The sequence below is a fragment of the Anguilla rostrata genome, chromosome 5 (genome assembly GCF_018555375.3).
Source record: "Anguilla rostrata isolate EN2019 chromosome 5, ASM1855537v3, whole genome shotgun sequence".
Classification (NCBI taxonomy): Eukaryota; Metazoa; Chordata; class Actinopteri; order Anguilliformes; family Anguillidae; genus Anguilla; species Anguilla rostrata.
In genome coordinates this window covers 26262685-26274696 of record NC_057937.1, presented here as the reverse complement: position 1 = coordinate 26274696, position 12012 = coordinate 26262685, and the positions used below count along the sequence as shown (strand labels likewise).

The 12012-nt window shown below is 37.4% G+C and overlaps 1 protein-coding gene across 3 annotated transcripts in view; it reads right to left on the bottom strand.

The window, feature by feature from the left end:
- LOC135255007 (tryptophan 5-hydroxylase 1) overlaps window positions 1-12012 on the bottom strand; it is a 48600-nt gene that overhangs the window by 15890 nt on the left and 20698 nt on the right. The window lies entirely within an intron of this gene.

Here is a 12012-nt window from a genome sequence, read left to right as displayed (position 1 = left end):
ACCTTACTAAGACACTTGATGTTGGTTTCTCCTTTAATTTGTCACCCATTTACACATAATGTTATTATTACTCTGGTAACAAGATGAGTCCACCTACAAGCTTCTCTGATGAGTACTCGCCAAGCAGTCTCTCAGTATAGCCGATGGGACCCACCAGCACAGCAATAACTCGAGCTGGACAGCATAAGTTCTGCCCAGCACAAAGCCAGTCTGTGGTGACAGTGTGCATGCTGAAAATGTTCTGAAAACGTTCTTGAAACTTTATGCCAGTAAAGGTTGTTGTTTATGACAAAATATATTGTGCAATGTCTAAGTCTAAACAGAAGACTTGAAATTTGGAGGCCTTGGAAGAAATAACTCATCTGAGTGAATATTTCTGAGGGGGATAGTGAAAACAGCTTTGACTCCATAGCACAGGTGCAATGAAGAACTTGATCCCAATTTATATTAGTGAGCATCGAATTACATTGCCAAAATATATTTATTATTACCCAGTATGCTTATAAATAAAGTGTAGGCCTGATTTTGAGTAATAAATATGGCATGTGAAATTGTGGAATGTTTGACATGTTGATGGGGGGGAGTATTTGACAAAAACTTTAATCAATCGACCTCAATCAATGCTAATAGTAAGTCACTTCCTTTTAGCTGTAATGTTTCAGAACGTGCCTTCAAAAAAACGTTATCTTTAGCAAAGGCAGTTCAAGCCATATTTCATTCTATTGGTTCAGGAGGTAAAAGTGAAAGTGCACTTTCTGGGATGTGGATTTTTATTTCCATGCGATGTTTACATGCAATGGACTCAATCGAGGATGACGTAAATCCGTCATGAATACCACTATTCTAATAGGTTAGGTGTCTTTACTGCTTGTGTAATAAAATATGAACGTTACTAGCTACTTATCTACTTATATATGCTACCGCTATTTACTATTACAGCTATTGAATCATTGTTTTACAGGCAATACAAAACCTGCAGTTATTCTCACACTGTGTTCATTACATTGAGGTTTCATGTCACTTTCACTTTTGAAGCAGACTGCCAACTGCTTCAATAGCCTGTAAACTAATTGTTCAGTTTATGGCAAAAAAAAAAAAAAAAAAAAGTACTTGGGTAGTTATTTATAAAGTTTTTTTTTTTCATCACAAAGTTATATATCATGTTAATTTATTTTTATTTTATAATTTATGATTGTTAAACATAATTATTGTTTGAATTGGTTGCAGCATCATTAAAATAAAAGTTTTATTTCACCATTTCAGTTCTCTGAACATATTTCCGCCATGTACTCTATTCATGTTTTTACCTATTATAATGCAATGGTGTGTTCTATTGACATGACTGTATGATATTGTTTGTCCATGCAACCTATTCTATGTAAGATGATATAACCCAGCTCACACATTTGGCATAGGTGATTACTCATTATAATGCAATGGTGTGTTCTATTGACATGACTGTATGATATTGTTTCTCCATGCAACCTATTCTATGTAAAATGATATAATCCAGCTCACACATTTGGCATAGGTGATATAGTCAAGTGAATTAATGTTTTAGCAAGTGAAAAATATATTTTTCTTCTCTCAAATAATAGGGCCTACCAAGTAATGAATATCATATACAGTCCAAATTTGACATTTCCTGCAGGGGTTATCTATTAGATAGACCTGTTAAATACGTAAAAAACTGAGGATGGTGAAAAATATTCAAAATCACCCTAGGTCTTTCAGGGTTAATCTCACCCGCCTTTTTTCTTTTTTTTTCACGAAAGGTCTGGGTATATACATTATTCATCAATTGGTTTTGGATGACACTGAGATTTTTTCCTTCGGATTAATTCATTTTTTAGTAATATTCAGCAATTCCTATGGACCTAAACTCCTGCATATATTGTATAGCATGAACACCCCAGAATGCAAGGAGGGAGCTTTATACGGGAGCTTATCAATGGAGGTAGGGTATGGGATTGGATACCCCTCCTCAGAGTCTTTGTGTTGGTCTTTGTAAGGATGTTAATAGTACTCTTTGCCCTTGAAACCCTGCCATAATAAGTGTTCTTACTTTACATATAAGCCCCTTTTCCACCGCAGGGCTGAACGGTTCTGAGCACAGAGAGGAACGGTTCCAATGGTGTTTCCACCTGGCGCGGAAGGTTTACAAACCGTGCCCAGCACAATATTTTCAGCACAGTTAGACAGTGCAGCAGAACCATTCAGGTAGGCGGGCTTAATGACGTATTCACTGATTGGTTTCACATTACATCAGTTTTGTGACTCCGCATACGGTCTCTTCACGTCCTCTTCCGTAAGGTAGGTCGGTGGAGAAGCTAATATAAATAAAAATGCCAATCAAAAATCAAGATAAACCCGACAATAGCCCTAACATATGCCAATACAGCAGTGAAAACACTGCTCACTGAATAACAAAATAAACGGGACAAAGTTTTAAAAATTGATACCATGTCATTCTACAGTCAATATCTGGGACTAAATATTGAATAAATATACAACCTTACCATTGGTTTTACGCATATAGATGTCCCTTTTGAGACTGAGTGGTCATATATTGTCTTGGACAATCTGTTTGTGAAATATACGCACATTTGTGATGCCTGGGTACCTTCCAAAATAGCTGTGGATAATACCACACCTGTTGTTTACAGCGTTGTCGCCCTTTTTAGTACAGTCTGGCTTGATTGACAATTCATTTATTCAGTAGGTGAGAGTATAAGCTTTCTAACGAGCTTTCTAACGATGTATAACATGTCTAATATTGCTTTTTCAATAGCGTTTTATAGGTCAGCGTAACCAGAAATTTTCTTATCATCGCATTCAATTACGCATTCACGTGGTAGCAATAAAACAAAGACGCTGCTAACGAACTTGTCAGCGATTTTTCTAAATTTCTCTGAAAATACTATTATTATTGAGGGCTTCTGAGCATAGCTAAGCCATATGTTTGCTGATAGACCTAGCTGACATAGTTTTCTGGTGTAAGACAGGAGCGGATAGAACTATATCGTTGATTTCCTGTCTCTATTTCCATCTACTGAAAACAGATAAGATTTCATCATTTCTATGTAAGTATTACTGCTCAAAATATTTCGGTTACATACATTATTTTTGAAATTGAGTGTCTTTAAATTGGTTAGCAGTATTATATAATGTGTATATTTCACACTGTAATGTAAGCATTAGTAGTGTAATAGTTTTTGTGAAGCATGCAACAGTGATGACGTGAGAGTTGGAGCATTGCCAAAACGTGGTGGACGGTTGAAAATTGTTTCCATGTCGTCGTCCCATCCCCATACAAGAAAACATACGAGAGTACAAAGTATATAAATACATACAAGAGTTAATTACACATTTAGGTACTGTACCGCATTGTGTGACAATATTTTTGCATTATTTTTTAACATGATAGCAATGTTCCATCTTAAACCTTCATAAGGGGCTCATTTATATGCTTTATAATGGACAAAAAGCATTTTATTTAATGTTGGAGAGATTTTGGATATGTTTCTGGACCCCTAGATATTTTAGACCACTATACTGACTGAAAGCTTGTAATTCCGACTTGAAAATGATGCAACAGTGATTTTCTTGAGTCAAAACAGTTGATTTGTAGTGTAATACGTGAATATGTTATGATTCAGAGCAATGCATAATTTAGACATTTTGGATAGATTTGGAGACGCTGGGTACACTGCTTAGTTTTTGCTTCATACATCTATAGTAGTTCTACATATCCACCCTTAGATTTTATGAACTTGTGGTCAAGAAGTTTTTGATCCAGCACATGTATAGTTTAACCTGCTGTATATATGCAATCTCTCAGTATTTCATTGCAAACTAAAAAAGTGCAAATTAATTTTTGATTTTTTGTCAAGACAATTGCATTTGCGGCACTTTTTTTTCCAAAATTATGAATATAAACTAATCTGCATTAGTATTGTAAATTGTACAAATGTCTTGCTTCATTTAAGCCATTTTTCAAGTCTCTGTGATGTTCACATCTGGAATTATAAAGGTTTAAATAGGGTAACCCTAAATGGGCAAGATTTGGCATGTGCGCTAAGGGGTTAATAATCACCATTGCCATAAATTGGATTACATTACATTACGTTACAGGCATTTAGCAGACGCTCTTATCCAGAGCGACTTACATTGTATCCAACTATACAGCTGGATATATACTGGAGCAATGCAGGTTAAGTACCTTGCTCAAGGGTACAACGGCAGTGTCCTACCAGGGAATCAAACCTGCGACCTTTAGGTTACAAGACCAACTCCTTAGCCATTATACTACACTGCCGGATTAAATGCAGGTTACAGCTACAGTGCATGCACAAAGACTGTAATCAAGTGCACGCAGGATTCTGCACTACTGGCTGTCACTGTGCACACATTAAGTGGTCCGTATTGCGTAACCAACTTTGTAAAAACCCGGAGAACTTATAATTTATAATCCATAGCCTATATTTCTCCACCAACACGAGGGCTTTATGTGTGCATGTGCCAAGCTGGGAAGAAGAAAGGACTGAAGCTTTCACACTGCTTGTCTCCCTCTCCCATGCACTGCCCCCCAGCAACACAACTGTGGTGTGTAGACAACTAAATTGTAGCAACATTTACTTTGCATATTTGCAGACAGATACACAGATACAGAAGGATACATTGTACATAACTGCACTTGATGCGCAACAGGTTCACCCTTTGAGCTTGGCTCCTCACATCACTGCTTGCAGCTATGCTTTCATTTGTTTTTCTTTGTTTACCTAAAGTGGAGGATTTTAAGTGACATTTTCAGCAAAAACCACATATTTGGTCACAAGTAGTATTAACATCAACGATTGCAGAGTTATTTGTTATTGCAAACTTTTGAATGCCAAAAGACTATGGTCATTCCATGCTAGCTAGATGACTATTTTTTCTGTAACTTTAGGAGTGATTTCACAAGCTCATTCTATAAACAAATAAACTTTGTAGCAAATAGTAACACTTACAACTACATATTCAGGCAGTATTAATGTAATGATAAATGTAGTAGGTCATCAAGAAGGTAAAGACAGGAGAATACTAAATAGCTTGGTAACAATTCATTTTTGCCATTTGAGTTGACTTCCAGCTTGGAATTCTGAAGCCAGCAGAGAGTTCCAGTGATGATAAATCAGTTGAGACTTAAAAAAGTTATGTACAGCTTTGTTGTAGAAGTATACATAGCTTGCTTATCAAAGTCTAGCTTATCAAAGCTCAAGCAACACAATAGGTCAGGGAAAGTTTATGTTAGTAAAATCTGGTATAGTCTAAGGCCGTCTTTGTACTGCTATACCGGTTAAGAATGCCAGATCAGAGCTGGAAAAAATGAAACAATGACTAATTTTCACGGACGTTCTTTTATTGCCTTCTACTCGGTATTTGCTCTTTACACTGCTCCAAAGAACCGGCATTGTTTCAAAAATTATCCTATAGTATAGATTATAAATGTCCTCTTCATTTGTATTTTTGACTAACTAGCAGTTTTTTTCCATCTTTTTTCCCTTGCTTTCAGTTTTTCAATTTTTTGATAAACATTGTAATCACAGACTGTACTCTCAATTTGTTTAATAATGTAGCTTTCCCATCTTATATTTATAATTCTATGGCTTCCATTTCTGTCCATTTAGTTCCTCTATCCCCTCCTGCCCTTGGATTCAGAATATGTTTCAAGGCTGATGACCATGTCTGGAATTAATTACAGAGATTTTAATGGACATGCCCATATGGGTCAGTTTCATTTTCTTTCCATTCAGCCATTTTTTTATGTATTAACTATTGCTTCGTAATTTGGTTAGGGAAACAATGGTTCACACCGAATCTGATATCAACCAGATGTATGGTTCATGAGAGGATATTTAATTTTGTGTTTTTCAAAATATTCTAAATAGCAGAACATCTAGTGAGACACATTTTATTGACCCAACAATTGTATTTCTTCCTTGTGAACAGGAGCATCTAAGAATCTTGGTAGCATGTTTCTAAGTTGACTCATTTAAAAGTTATGACTTTTCAAAAGTTGGACATTTTTGAACATGTTCAAAAGTGCCACCACTAGGTCAATTGCTGCCATGTCCTAACAGATTGCAAATTCATGAATCACTAACATGCCAATCAAGTTTTAAGAGTTTTCACCATACTGTGAAAACTCTAGATATAAGCCTTTTCCCTGGGGAAAAAATTAATAATAATAATTATTATTATAATAATAACAACAGCATCTAGAAGCAGAAATGAGGGGCCAAGCACTATGATGGACTGATAGTGCAGGATAGTGCATCACTGATGCAGGATTGATAGAGCCAGATACACGGCTAATTGGGTTTTAGCAACTAGATGACACTACTGAGTTTGCCCAGTTCTGTTTATGCATCCCCATGGCCGTTAGCCAAAAATGTATTAGAAATTTCATTGTGATTACTAACAAGCATTCAGGAATTACACCTCCCTTTCTGTTTGTGCAACTTACCATTAAAACAATACATTTAAAATCATGACTCACTCATAATTATAACTACTACTACTGAACATGAGAAAAGCACATCAGTGCAGTAGATTTCACACGTTACTTAACCCTCCACTTTAACGACTAATGCTTTATACAAACTGTTATATATACCATTCGATAAGGAAACTAAGCGCGCTCATGGTCACTTCATTTACTTCGCACTGTAGTCTGTGATCATGTCAACCTTCACCTACATGCCCATTCTGCTAAAAACATATTGTTTCAACTACACAATTTCATCATTTCTCCTAATTTGTCTCACACTGTTGTTATTTTCTCATATGCAAAGCCTGCTGGGACATATGCATCTGCTCCTATTCTCCACTATCAAGTTTTCCGGTTCTAGCTTAGCAAAACAGCGAAGAGGATTCCTACCTGCAGATAAGCCTAACAAAATGCCTTATAAACCTTACAAACACTAAAAGTGCATCTCCATGAAATAACAGACAACGGAGCAGGACAGAAGAGTACACAAGTTGCGACCTAGGGAGTTCTAATTCTATGGGCTTGCTGATTCTTTTGTCAATCAAGGCTCGTTGGATGGCCGTCAACTCCGTGAGTACATACACTGGCCATATTTCACCTGCGTTTCTGATGCGTTTACACTTACGCCATCACACCCTTACATATATAGCAAACCGAAACTGCTAAACGGGACACGCTCATCACACTGTACAAATTCACACAAGGATAGCCATAATCCACAACCGTTTCTTACAGGGTCACTTCGCATTTCTCACTCTCATAATAAAACACTTTGCAAAAAGAAATGATCTCTCATAAAAAACGTTTTCAACGTACAAAAATGCCAAGTTACTCACACATACAAGACATACACCGTCTATAACCCATTCATTCAGACTGCCAAAATCCAGGCCTGCCATTAAAAGTATTGATATCAAAATGACGCCAAGTTACGGTACTACAAACAATATAGGCTATCTTGCCTCACCGAAATTAAATAAGATGTATTACAAAGCAATGCTACCCAATATTTCCTCAATTATTTCAAGTCACTTGGCCCTTTTTAGTACAGTCTGGCTTAATTGACAATTCATTTATTCAGTAGGTGAGAGTATAAGCTTTCTAACGATGTATAACAAGTCTAATTTTGCTTTTGGAATAGCGTTTTATAGGTCAGTGTAACCAATTTTTTTCTCATCATCGCATTCACTTACATATCCACTCTGTGGTAGCACTAAAAGACACTGCACCTGATGAAACATTGTCAACGATTTTGTAATGTCTTGGAAAATGCTTGTACTATTGAGGACTTCTGAGCATACCTAAGCCATATGTTTGCTGATAGACCTAGCTGACATCATTTTCTGGAGCAAAACAGAAGCGGATAGAACAGTATCGTAGATTTACTGTCTCTGTGTCCATCTATTGAACACAGATAAGATTTCATCATTGCTATGTAAACTTATTACTGCTCAAAATATTTCGGTTATATACGTTATTTTTGAAATTGAGTGTTTTTAAATAGGTTAGTGGTATTATATAATGTGGATATTTCACACTATAATGTAAGCGTTAGTTAGTAGTATAATAGTTTTTGTGAAGCATGCAACAGTGATGACGTGAGAGTTCTAACATTGCCAAAACGTGGTGGACAGTTGAAAATTGTTTTCATGTGATCCCATCCCCATACAAGAAAACATACGAGAGTACAGAGTATAGAAATACATACATGAGTTAATTATTACACATTTAGGTACTGTACCGCATTGTGTGACAATATTTTTGCATTATGTTTTAATCTGATAGCAATGTTTAATCTTAAACCTTCATAAGGGGCTCATTTATATATATATATATATATATATATATATATATATATATATATATATTTTTTGGAGAGATTTTGGATATGTTTCTGGACCCCTAGATATTTTAGACCACTGTACTGACGGAAAGCTTGTAATTCTCACTTGAAAAAGGAGCAACAGTGAGTTTCTTGCGTCAAAACAGTTCATTTGCAGTGAAATACCTGAATATGTTGATTTGCAGCAATGCATAATTTAGACATTTTGGATAGATTTGGAGACGCTGGGTACACTGCTTAGTTTTTGCTTCATGTACAGTACTGTGCAAAAGTCTTAGGCACCTGTAAAAAAATAATGCTGTACAGCTAAGATGCTTTCAAAAATAATGAAATGAAAGGTTATAAATATCGAAAAAATAATATAAAGAGCAGTAAATAGTTAAAAACTAAATAAAATCAATGTTTGGTGTGACCGCCCTCTATTAGGGCCCTTTCACACCTACGTCGTTTGGTCTGGACTTTTGGAGTTTTCAGTTTGATCCGAAACAAATTTACAGGTGTGAAACCTCCCCCGGACGACAATATAAAAAGTCTACTAGAAAAAACTCACAAAAATTCCGACACTTTCCATGTATTTTCGGAGAGGATGAGACAGAGAGGGTATGAGAGGACAGGAGAACAATGCCACCTGCAGATAAAGAAACTGCGGCAGCAGTATACAAAAGTGCGCGATGCCATGAGAAAAAGCGGTTCGTCGACAAATGAGAAGGAAAAATGTCCTTTTTACGACGACCTGGATATCATTCTGGGCACTCGCCCGACAAGCTCACTCATTATGTTGGTGGAGTCTTCCCCAACTTCAACTTCAAGTGCGTCTACCGATGTTCCCAGTGCCACAGAAAACACTTCCGAAATTTGTGAGTAGCCTAACATTTGCTCACTACTCCAACGTAGCCACATTTTTTTTTTTTTGCCTGTGCCTCTCATTTCTACTGTCATACTGCAATGATATTTTTTTCAGCAGTCCTTATTATTTCAACAGAGTAGCCTACAGCTTATCCCACCAAAAACACTAGCATAGCTTGCACTGATATAAACTAGGGTACAATGAATAATGAAATGTTGAAAACAGTGAATGAATTATTCATCATGATGTCTTGTATTCTATTGTAGATTAGTGGCAGTAGTAAGCTATTGGCTATCACACTTGTGCATACATTTTTAATTCAACATAACTCAATTTCATTTTACAGGAGGAAATGCAGCTACCAGCAACAAAGAGGAAGATGGGCCAGGCACTGCAACTCCTTCCCGTAGCAGAAAGAGGAGGGCCAAGGATGCTGGAAGAATTCAGGAATACAAGAGGTTGCAGGAATCGTTCAACCATGCAGAAGACAGTAGGCAGGAGAGGGAGGATGCCACTCTGGAAAGGTGGATGAAAATGCAGCAGGAGACTGAGGAGGCTTCAGGATGATGCTGGAGGGGCAGGCAGCCACAAATGCTATGTTTATGAACGTTATGCAGACATTAATGCAAACTCAAAGCATGTCTCACCAAAGCCAAGCTCCACACCGTGCAGCATCCTGGGGTCCCCTATATCATCCACCTCCTCCAGCTCGCGGTGACTGGTTTGCACAACTGTCTCCACAACTACCAACTACCCAGGCCCAACCTACAAACCCCATTGATCTGACCCCACGTGTCCTGCATCAAAATTATATTGGTGAACCAAGTGAGAAGCATTTTTTTCAGTTGTAATTTCTTTTCAGTTATGCAGTTCTAAATTGTTTTACTGAATAGCACCCAGCACTTTTAATTTGTATGCTGTATTTGTGATGCTGTGTTTTTACTTTTCATTTTACCTTCAATACAGTTTAGCTGTATAAAGTTATTTTTATGGCCAAGTCAAGAGCTGAAAAAGAAAGACAGTTATGCAGCTCTAATTTGTTTTATTGAACAGCAACACCCAGCACTTTTAATTGTATGCTGTATTTGTGATGCTGTGTTTTTACCTTCTATGCAGTCTAACTGCATCGAGTTATATTTTTTATGGCTAAGTCTGTTAGGAGCTGAAAAAGAAAGACAGAGTTATGCAGAAAATGTATGTCACGAGCCATATTCTCCTAGTTAATTTTTGTTTGGCTCTGTTGTTTGAGTCTGCCATATGTCTTTGGTGCTAAAGTTTATTCTTTAAATGTTATTCAACATTGTGAAAATTATATTTTATTTTTCTATAATAAATGTTGACCAAATGTGACAGTATGTCATCTCTCCCTTACAATCAAACAACATACTGAAGTGAGATGTAATTACGAATAGATCAACACAACTATTTTACCAATAAACTTCAGTAAAATAATGATGAATTTATTATAGACGGTTTCAGAACATAACAAGCAATAATGATTATGTTTCACAACAAAGGCTGCAAGTGCTAAAACAGAGTTGAAAAATGAGTACACAATGCATTCCTAATATTTCCCCCACTCTCGCCACCAATGACACGGTCTGCAGGATCTGGTCTTGCATCATGATCTTCATCTTCATTGCCAATGTATTCTTCATTGTGACTCTCACAAAAATTGTGGAGGACACAGCAGGCGGAGATGATGTCACTGATTAAGGTAACATGACAATCACATCATTTTAATAGGCACCTCCATCTTCCTTTCAAGCATCCAAAAGCCCTCTCCACAGTCATTCTGGCTTGACTCAAGCAGTGATTGAAAGCAGATTGTTCCGGTGTTATCCCTCTGCCCTCCGGGTATGGCTTCATTAGCCATGGCAGCAGTGGATACGTGGCATCTCCTAGTATCACGAGAGGTACATCCACATCCTGAATGGTTTCTTGCCATCCTGACAAGAGTGTTCCATTCTGCCCTCGTTCATAAAGGGACGAGTTTGAGAATACGCGGGCATCATGAACCCTCCCAGGCCAGCCAATGTTGACATCCCAAAACATATTGTGGTCCACAACACCTTGCAGGATTACTGAGTAGAAACCTTTGCGGTTGTAGTAGTCAGCTGGCTTGTGAGGTGGTGCCAGGATATGACTGCCATCCACAGCTCCTGCACACTGTGGGAACCCCCATCTGTCACGGAATCCTCTGACTATTTCTCCGACTTCTGCAGCTGAAGGTGTGTGTCGGTATTGTGGCTTTAGGGTGTCGTTGATGGCAGCGACAACTTGTTGGGTGAAGACACAAGCACTCAACATTCCCACACCAAAGAGGTGAGAGATAGATTGGAGGTCAAGATTGGTGGCCAGCCTCCATAAGCATATTGCCACGCGCACCTCCACTGGCACTGCCTGGCGGTATCTTGTATCCTGTCGAGTCAGCCTTTGACGAAGACTGTCACAGAGATGATGGAAGGTGGTTCTTCTCATTCGGACATTGAGCAGCCAATCTCTCTCTGTCCAAATGTCACATACATGCTGCCACCAAGCACGACACTGTGGTTTGACCCAGATAAGAAAAAAAACCCCACATAAATATAAATACCATAATATTCAAAAAATATCAGGCCCTATTAATAATTTAAAAATGAGGATCTAAATAAAACACATTATGAAACACACTATTAATCTGCAATGAACATAGTCTATTAGCATATATATGTTGACATACTGTAGGCCTACGGCTGTCAGTAGGCTGTCATGAACATTTAATTTTAAATTTTGTTGTTTTATTTCAGT